Source organism: Elephas maximus, chromosome 5, assembly GCF_024166365.1.
Source record: "Elephas maximus indicus isolate mEleMax1 chromosome 5, mEleMax1 primary haplotype, whole genome shotgun sequence".
Classification (NCBI taxonomy): domain Eukaryota; kingdom Metazoa; phylum Chordata; class Mammalia; order Proboscidea; family Elephantidae; genus Elephas; species Elephas maximus.
Window position 1 is genome coordinate 38,015,495 of NC_064823.1, and position 10,191 is coordinate 38,025,685.

Sequence of the window (10,191 nt, forward strand, 5' to 3'; positions counted from 1 at the left end):
ATATTTGAACAAAAAGAAGATTTCATTTGGAGATGCCAAAACAAACCTCAAATGCTGTGTGCTTTTGACTATAGTTTAAGGACAGCTGTGAAATAGCTTTATACTAATTTAATTTTTTTATATTAAATAAGAATGAACTGGAAATTGGTGATTTACTTGACAGATATTGGACCATGAAAATTAAATAATTGTTCTAAAAACATTAGCTCAACGTTGATTTGAAATGCCTGCTTTGTGATTAGTCATGAGTGAAGTAGGTATGTTTAGTTCAAATTGTACTTTATGGTTTACATTAGCAGGACTTGATTATAAAATAAAAGGAAAAATACAATCCAAATATCCCTGTAAGCCTCTCTGTTCCTGAAACACTAGTTAGGTTGATTTTTAACTCTTCTGTTAGTCTCTTAATTATTGGTTTGCCTTACTATTTCACTTTCTAACCAGGCAAATCTGGTCCTAGAATTAAAGTATGTGTGTGTGTGTATGTGTGTGTGTGTGTGTGTGTGTGTACCAATTGAAGGGGTAGGAAAAATGAAGCAGAAAAATTAGGAAGCAGTCAACTTGTGGGCTAGAAAACTAGTAGAGAACACTTCCTAAGTGAAAGTTTTAGGGTACCTATGGTACTCATCTCTTTTAAGGGTGAAGCTTTTAAGATGGAAAATTACAGTCCATTTTATTGGTTGAATTATGACGGATTTGTGGCTTGGAATATAGGCATATCTCAGAGATATCGCAGGTTCAGTTCCAGACCACTGCAATAAAGTGAATATCACAATAAAACAAGTCACACGCATTTTTTGTTTCACAGTGCATATAGTAGTTACGTTTACACTAGACTGTAGTCTATTAAGTGTGCAATAGCATTATGTCTTCAAAAAAATACATAACCTTAATTAAAATATACTTTATTGTTAAAAAATGCTAACCATCATATGAGCCTTCAGGGAGTCATATCTTCGTGCTGGTGCAGGGTCTTGCCTCGATGCTACTGGCTGCTGACTGAGCAGGGTGGAGGTTGCTGAAGGCTGGCCTGGCTGTGGCAATTTCTTAAAATAAGACAACAATGAAATTCTCTGTAGCACGCAATCCAGTTTGATAGCATTTTACCCACAGTAGAACTTTTTTCAAAATTGGAGTCAATCCTCTCAAATCCTGCAGCTGCTTTATCAACTAAGTTTATGTAAATTCTAAGTCCTCTCTTGTCATTTCAACAGTGTTCAAAGCATCTTCACCTGGAGTAGATTTCTTTGCTCATCCATGAGAAGCAATTCCTCATCCGTTAAAGTTTTATCATAAGATTGCAGCAATTTAGTCACATCTTCAGGCTCCACTTCTAATTCTAGTTCCCTTGCTATTTCCATCACATCTGTAGTTACTTCTCCGCTGAAGCCTTGAACCCCTCAAAGTCATCCATGAGAGCTGGAATCAACTTCTTCCAAACTCCTTTAATGTTGATATTTTGACCTCTTCCCATGAATCACAAATGTTCTTAACATTCACTATCTATGACAGCTATAGCCTTATGAAATGTATTTCTTAAATAATAAGACTTGAAAGTCGAAATTACTGCTTGATCCAGGGACTGCAGAATGGATGTTGTGTTAGCAGGCGTGAAAACAACATTAATCTCCTTGTACGTCTCCACTTGGGCTCTTGGGTGACCAGGTGCATGGTCAACAAGCAGCAATATTTTGAAAGGAATCTTTTTTTCTGAGCAGTAGACTCAACCCATTAGCCCCTTGCTGTCAAGTCAATTCTGACTCATAGTGACCCTGGAGGACAGAGGAGAACTGCCCCATAGGGTTTCCAAGGAGCGGATGTGGATTTGAACTGCTGACCTTTTCGTTAGCAGCCTTTGATGCGATTAATTAATTTTGTGTGTGGGTTTTCTAGCCATGGTCTTGTGACTCTCACCCAGGTGATTGGGTGGGGCTGTGCAAATAAGATAATTGTGGCTCACTGAGCATCAGTTTTGCCTTAAAAGGGAGCCAATTCCAAAGCAGAGAGGAGAGCCCACCACCACCAAAGGAGAAACTGGCAGCAGAGACCCACAGGAGATTGCACAGTGGGCTTCCCAGCCCATGGAGCAAGAAAACTGAGTGCCTTTGGGCCATGACTGAGGGCCAGGGAGAAGTCTACACCTGACCCCCAAATTTGGGACTTACCAGCCTTCACAACTGTGTGAGCCATTTCCTTTACATGGTTCATGAGTTTTGTGAGATGTTGCAGTGAACTAGGGAGTAGCTGATGTCAGAGATGACAGAGTGGCACAGTAACTTGGAAAAGTTAGACATTTGGGACATCTTTAGCCTCCACCCTATAAGAACCAGCTTTGTGCTGATCCTTATAAAAGAAATTTGTTTACGGGCATAGCTCTTAACCACTGCACCACTAGGGCTCCAATAGGCTCAACAGTATGCTTGAAATATTCGGAAACCACGTTATAAGCAAATGTGCTGTCATCCAGACTTTGTCGTTCCATTTATAGAGCACAGGCAGAGTGGATGTAGCATAATTCTTAATGGCCCTAGGATTTTTGGAATGGTAAGTGAGCATTTGCTTCAACTTAAAGTCATCGGTATTAGCCTCTAACGAGAAAGTCAGTTTGTCCTTTGAAGCTTTGAAGCCAGGTATTCTCTCTAGCTATGAAAGTCCAAGATGGCATCCTCTAATACAAGGCTGTTTTGTCTACACTGAAAATCTGTTTAGTGTAGCCCCTGTCATCAACTGTCTTAGCTAGTTCTTCTGGATAACTTGCTAGAGCTTCTACATCAGCACCTGTTTCTTCATCTGGCACTTTTATGCTATGGAGACGGGTTCTTTCCTTAAACCTTGTGAAGCAACCCCTGCTAGCTTCAAACTTTCCTTCTGCAGCTTCCTCACCTCTCTCAGCCTTCGTAGAATTAAAGAGAGTTAGGGTTTGCCCTGGATTAGGCTTTTGAAATGTTGTTGCTTGTTTGATCTTCTATCCAGACCACTAAAACTTTCTCCATATCAGCAATAAAAAAGCTGTTTCTCTTTCTTACTTGTGTGTTCACTGGAGTAGCACTTTTAATTTCCTTCAAGAACTTTTCTTTTGCGTTCCCAGCTTGGCTGTTTGGCACAAGAAGCCTAGCTTTCAGCCTCTCTTGGCTTTTGATATGCCTTCCTCACAAAGCTTAATCATTTCACATGATTAATCACATTTGAAGTGAGAGACATGTGACTCTTCCTTTCACTTGAACACTTAGAGGCCACTGTAGGGGTATCAACTGACCTAATTTCAATAGTGTTGTGTCTCAAGATGTAGGGAGGCTTGAGGAGAGGGAGAGAGATGGGGGTCAGCCAGTCGGTGGAGCAGTCAGCATACACATTTATCGATTAGGTCTGCCATCTTACATGGACACAGTTCGTGCCACCCCAAAACAGTTACAATAGTAACATCAAAGATCACTGATCACAGATCACCATTAAAAAAAACAAAAACCAATTGCCATCGAGTCAATTCCTACTGATAGCGACCCTATAGACAGAGTAGAACTGCCCTATAAGGTTTCCAAGGAATTCCTGGTGGATTCCAACTGCTCGCCTTTTGGTTAGCAGCCGTAGGTCTTAACCACTATGCCACCAGGGTTTCCGTATCACCATAATAGATAGTAAGCACATGCTGTTGGAAAAATGGTCCCAATAGACTTGCTTGACACAGGGTTGCCACAATCTTTCAATTTGTAAAAAATGCAATATCTGCAAAGTGAACTAAGGCAAAGCGCAATAAAATGAGGTATACCTGTAGAACAAATTCTTACTTTGGTTCAATTAAACTCAGCACATTCATTGAGCATCTACTCTATGGCTGACCTGTGTTAACTGGAGAACAGTTGGGTTCAACGTTCCATAACAGGTTACGTGCAGCTTGGTTTATGTACCAATTCAGGCATGGAGTGTAGGTGAACTAGGTACTTACCACCCCACCCCCACATGGGGCATGGCTAGAGCACTGCTGGATGCAGAAACATGGGGGCATTCTTGTGTGTGTGTGTGTGTGTGTGTGAGAGAGAGAGAGAGAGAGAAAATATACCTAACAAAGCATTTGCCATTTCAACCATTTATATGTGTACAATTCAGTGACATTAATTATGTTCACTATGTAATTGTCAACTTGGCTTGGACATGATTCTCAGAGGTTTGGCAGACCTTATGTAATCATCTTTCATTTTGTGATCTGATGTGAGCAGCCAACCAGATGGAAGGGGAATTTCCTTGATGGTATGGCCTGCATCCAATATATATGGATGTTCTGGCAAAGCTTACATTCTCTCTCGATCCTGCATTTGTCTCATCATCCTCCAGCCTCTGGTTCTCCGGGCACGAGCTAGCAGTCTGCCACCTGATCTGCAGATTTGGGGATTTGCCAGCTCCCACAACCCCCTGACCCAGCAACCTGCTGCCTGACCCATGGATTTGGGACTTGCCAGCCTCCACAATTTTGTGAGCCATTTCCTTGAAATAAATCTCTCTCTATATATAGGCTTCACTGGTTTTGTTCCTCTAGGGAACCTAGCCTAAGACGAAGATCAAGGACAAAATAGACAACATATTGGTATAGGAAATATACTATAACTTTAGTATCAGTGCCTTTTAGAATCATTTTGCATTTGAAAGTAGGCAGTCCTTCCATGGCTCAAACTGCTAAGAACTACTCCCCCTTCCTCCCCTCCCCACCAGCATCTTTGGGCTTTGGAACAAACAGTTGCATCTCCCTCTTTGAAGCCTAATGACTTGTCTAAATAAGCAGCGGGGCTAAAGATACAATTCTGGGCTAACAATTCCAGGCTGGCACCCCCATGTCTGACTGTGCCCCCTCTTCTGGTGATGGAGTGGGGACTTGCAATGCACTCTGCGCAGTGAAATATTCAACTCCTGGAATATAAAATGTGGTAGAGGGAGAGGCTCAGGGACCTTCATTCACGGTGCAAAGAGAGGGGGGCACTCTTGGAAGTTTTCCATCCTGCCCAGACAGCTTTTGATCCAAGGAGGATCATATGCAATGGAACTTTTCCTGTTGTACATTGTATGTTGTCTGTGAGTAATTAAAATGTCTTTTACTATTGCCAACACTGTGTACATGTCTTGTGTGTAGGACTTGATCAGGATAAATGGACATAACACCTACGGAATGGTTGGTGCCACGGGGTGGGATTCCCATCCCAGTACTCTGGTGGGTACTTGGGATCCGGAGACAGCCTTTAAGGCAACCTGAGTGTGCAATGCAGCATTTATAATTTAGGATCAACACTAGCACAATAGGTGGTCAGTGAGTATTCAACAGCTGAATGACAAAATCTAGACTGCCCAGGTGGTCTCTTTTCCTTTTCCTTTTTTTTAAATTTCCTTCTTTTTAAAATTCTACTTCTGTATTTTATAAGAAACAAATCAAACAGGACTTATTTATCTTACCTTCTAGTATTTGTTCATCTGAAAGCGCAATTTTATAAACTTTAAGTGTGACTACCTCAGTTTTTATTCATTGTATCACATCTTTTTTTCCTTCTTTCTTGTTTATTTATTTTTGAATAGGTAATAACATTCACACGGTTCAACGCTGAAGAGGAATAGAAGGAATACAGTGAAAAGTATTGCTCCCTTCTATATCTCCCAGGTACCCAGTTTTCCTCCACAGAATCATCAAATCTTACCAAGTTTTTGTATTCTCTTCCAGAAATATTTTACTCACGTACAAGTAAGTATATGTAAATGGTCTCCACCTTTTATATGATAGCTTACTATACACATTTCATGTATTTGACATTTTTCACTGAATAATATATCTCAGTGCTCATTCCATATTGCCTATACTTTTTAAAAATCACTTGGAATTTGTCATCACCCTAAATTACCACGGATTACGGCCTCCCCCTCACTTCTCCTACCCCTCCCTTCGGGCATTCTCATGATCTCTCCTCTCCTGACTCCTTACTGTTTTTCCAACTTATTAGCCACTTTCTCTCTTCCTGTCTGCTTAGAACGCGTCATGTTTAACCACTTTCTCAACTGCCTTAGTGTACTGCCTCTTTGCCGCATTTTTTTTACAGCTGATAAAACCCTAACTGTAGATTAATCCAAATACCCTTTTCCTTTTTCCTACGCCTGGGCTGCTGAGTGCTCTAGAGAAAATTATACTTATGTGCAGATGGGTGCCACAACACATTTATGATAACTGATCTTACACGTCCCATATGCCCAGAAGTTATATATCACTAATAAGCTCATCAACTCATTGTCTCTAGTCACTTCCCAACAGAATGATTTTACTAACATGCAAATATGATCACATTAGAATTATTCAATGGTACCTTATTGCCTCTAATATTATTTCTTAAAATGTGGGCATTAGTCCACCTATGTCAGAATTCTGGTTTTCTTTTAAAAATTAGCTTTATTGAGATATAATTTGCATACAATAAATATACTCAATTTAAGTGTACATTTTGATGAACTTTGACAAATGTATGCACCACAACAATCAAGATACAGAACATTTCCATTGTCCCCAAAGTTCCCATGTGTTCCCAAGGTAGCCACAAACCCACTCTGTCAGCCATAGATTAGTTTTGCCTACCTTAAACCAAAACCAAAACCAAACCAAGCCTATTGCCAGTGAGTCAATGCCAACTGATAGCAATCTTACAGGACAGAGGAGAGCTGCCGCACAGGGCTTCCAAGGCTGTAAATCTTCATGGAAGCAAACTGCCACATCTTTCTCCCACGGAGCAGCTGGTGGGTTTGAACTGCCAACCTTTCAGTTAGCAGCCAAGCACTTGACTGCTGAGCCACCAAGGCTCCTTTGCTTACCTTAGGCCTTCATATAAACCAAATCATACAGTATCTTATGTGTCTGGTTCCTTTTGGTCACCATGTTTTGTTGCTGTTTGTTTTTACACACAAAATATCTTTTATTCTGAATAACACAAAATTCAAACTCCAAACAAGCACTGCTTATAAGATCCAATCACATTATATTTTAAAATTATGTTTGCAATAATAGCTTTCTGTTAGCTTAAATTTGTCAGTATAACATCATTTGCTTTATATTTACTGACTATAATTATCAAGTTGTAACAACAAACAATTCCAACTAGATTAATACTTGACAGAATTTTGAGGTCTGATAATGCCTGGATACTGGAGAACATCCAAATTATATATCGGTATGGCTTTCATTCACCAAATGAAGCATTTTATTCAAGTTCCCAAAACAAACTTGAGTTATGTTGGGTTCGAATCAAAGAAAAAGGCCTAGTTAGGATATGGAAATAGATAATTTTTATCTGGTGGAAGCTGAAATCAGTGTATACATTTTAATCAAACATCTGCCCCTGTGGCATTTTTTCAAGTTTAAGAGTCTACCAGACTAAAACTCTTGCCGGCTTCACTGCTTTTGCTTTGTTTTTTCCCTTTCCTTTCTCTTGCTTTGCCTTTGCTTTTTTTCTTTGCCTCTGTTCATCCATAGTGGGTGCTGTCCATGCTGGTCTAGAAGATTCTTTTCATTTCTCTTAACATCAGTCTATATCTTCATGTCATCTTTTTCATTGTTCACCTCACATTGCATTTTCTCTTGGCAATGTTTGAGTACCACAACATTTGCTATCTCTTGAACAGCTTTCATTCAAACATCACCATCTACTTTGAGGATATTTTTAAGTCTGCTGAGCTCCTTTGGGACATCCTTTTTTCTCTTTTCAGCACACGTCTTCCTTTTCAACTTACTCCATAAGCTTTTAGCCATGTTTTAACCGGGAAGACTCACAAACTCACACGCGGCAGGGAGATCACGCCGAGCCGAAGTCTGCTCACCAGGCTTTTGAAGACCATCCATGTTGTCATGTGTTATCAGCACTTCATTCCTTATAATACTGAGTAATATTCTATTGTATGAATATATAATAGTTATCTTAAAACCATTCACCTGTTCTTCACTTACTGGATAATTTTGTCCCCCCTCTTTTCTCTTTCTGGAACTCTCACTGGTCAGATCAGACTCCTGTACTGATTCTCTAAGTCTCTTACCCTTACTGTTGTCTGTATCTGTGACTTTTTTCTTCCTGCTCTCTGGGCTATTCCTTTGAATTTATCTTTGAAACATTTTACTGAAGATTACGTAAGTTGTAATAATTTTAGTTTCCAAGAGCTCTTTCTTTTTCTCTGATTATTCCTTTTTTGGCAGAATTTTATTTTTGTTTTATGGACATAATACCCTCTCTTTTCATTCTGAAAATATTGGAGTATCTTTTTTTTTTTTTTAAATATCTTCCTTAACAACATTTCTGTTTCCTCCCTGTTACTTTCTAGGTTTGTTTTCGTCTTTCCCTTTTATGATGAATATTTTCCTTATGTATCTAATGTTTCTTGATTTACATTCATATTCAGGAGAAAAGCACTAAAAGGCTGATTGAAAGCCCCTCTATGGGGGAGTCCGTGGGTGGTGCAAACAATTAACGTGTTTGGCCGCTAACTAAAAGGTTGGAGGTTCTAGTCCACCCAGAGGTGCCTCAGAAAAAAGGCCCTGTGGCCATCTACTTTCCAGGGGAAAAAAAAAAAAATCACTGAAAGCCCAATACAGCACAGTTCTACTCTGACACACAGGGGGTCACCATGAGACAGAATCAACTTGATGGCAACTGGTCTAGTCTGGTCTGGCATGAAGGTGGGAGTGTTATTGGGGAAGACTGGGTTGCCAAGTGGGCTTCGCTTTCAGGTGATCAAGTGGGGAGCAAGATGTTCATTGAGAACTCCCATAGGTCAATATATGGAGCTGCTTTCTCTGTGACCACTCGGCTATCCTATTGTCTGTTTAGAAGATACAGAAGTGGGAGGATGGGGCTAAAGGTCTCACTGTCCCACATGAAGACTTGAGTGATTATCTTTTGGGAATGAAAATAGCCTTACTTTTTTTTTTCTTAAGTACAAACCTAAACAAGAAGTATCTTATTATTTTGTTCATTTGTACAACATAGATGACTCTTCTCATTCATTGAATATTGAGAACTCCTGGCAAATAACTGAAATCAAAATCAAGAAAGGCTTCCTATCTAAAATCAAACCTATCAGTCAAAGTTCAGTTAGGAAAATATAACCCAAGCCAGGAAATCCAATTGAAGGACTTTAAGAAAAAGAACTAATTGCAAAGATACTGTGAGAGTGAAAAGTCAAACAGAGCAATGAAGCAACCTAGATATTAATAAAAGCGAAGGGAGAAGAAAACGTTACTGGAGTCCAAGTGTTGGGACCATTCAGTGGGAGCCATTGGAGGCAATCTGGCAGGAGCTGGCATAAAACAGGTAGGCCTTTTCAGCTGGAACTAGAACAATGAAAGAGATGCGGCCATTACCAGAAACGCTGCCCCAAAGCACAGAAAAAGTGAGAGAAATGTTCTAGCTTCCCCTCTCCTCTCACCTTTCAGTTTCCGTTTAGTGCCTCCCACTGGCCCAAACGAGGGACCTGGGAAATGTTGTTGCCAATGGGTGAATGGGGATAGATCTGCAATAAAGCAACACAACAACAACAAAATCCAAAGCAACAAATGACATTAAGCCCTTAAGTTTGACAATTTAGTTGATATGGGCAAATTCTTTGAAACATACTGTCACTCAGAAACATAGTGTCATACTACCTTCACTCATGAAGAAGTAAATAATCTGAATGTTTCTAATCTATTCAATTGAATTGATCATTCAAAGCCTTCCAATTAAAAAAACAAACAAACCCAGGCCTAGATGACATCACTGGTGAATTCTACCAAACATTTAAGAAAGAAATAATACCAATTCTACACAAACAATTCCAGAAAATAGAAGCATTACCCCGACACCAAGGCCAGAAATAGACATTGTAAGTAAAGAAAACTTTTCTTTGGCAGAGATCAGTAAACTTCTTCTTAAAGGGCCAGATAGCAAATATTTTAGGCTTGCGGGCCATAGAGTCTCTGTTGCAACCACTAAACTTTGATGTTGTAGCATGAAAAGAGCCATACATAATATGCAAATGAATAAGAATAGCTGTGTTCAATAAAGCTTTATTTATAAAAACAGATGGCTGACACATGGGTTGTAGTTTTCTCTGCTAGACACAGACACAGGCACAGAAACCCTCAACAAAATAAATATACAAATATTAGCAAATAGAACCCAACAAAATATATAAAGGATAATACAT

The 10,191-nt window shown here is 39.6% G+C and overlaps 1 pseudogene; it reads right to left on the minus strand.

The window, feature by feature from the left end:
• Nucleotides 1-7,279: 7,279 nt before the first annotated feature.
• On the minus strand, nt 7,280-7,765 carry LOC126076860 (protein LLP homolog; annotated as a pseudogene).
• Between the last annotated feature and the right edge of the window lie 2,426 nt (nt 7,766-10,191).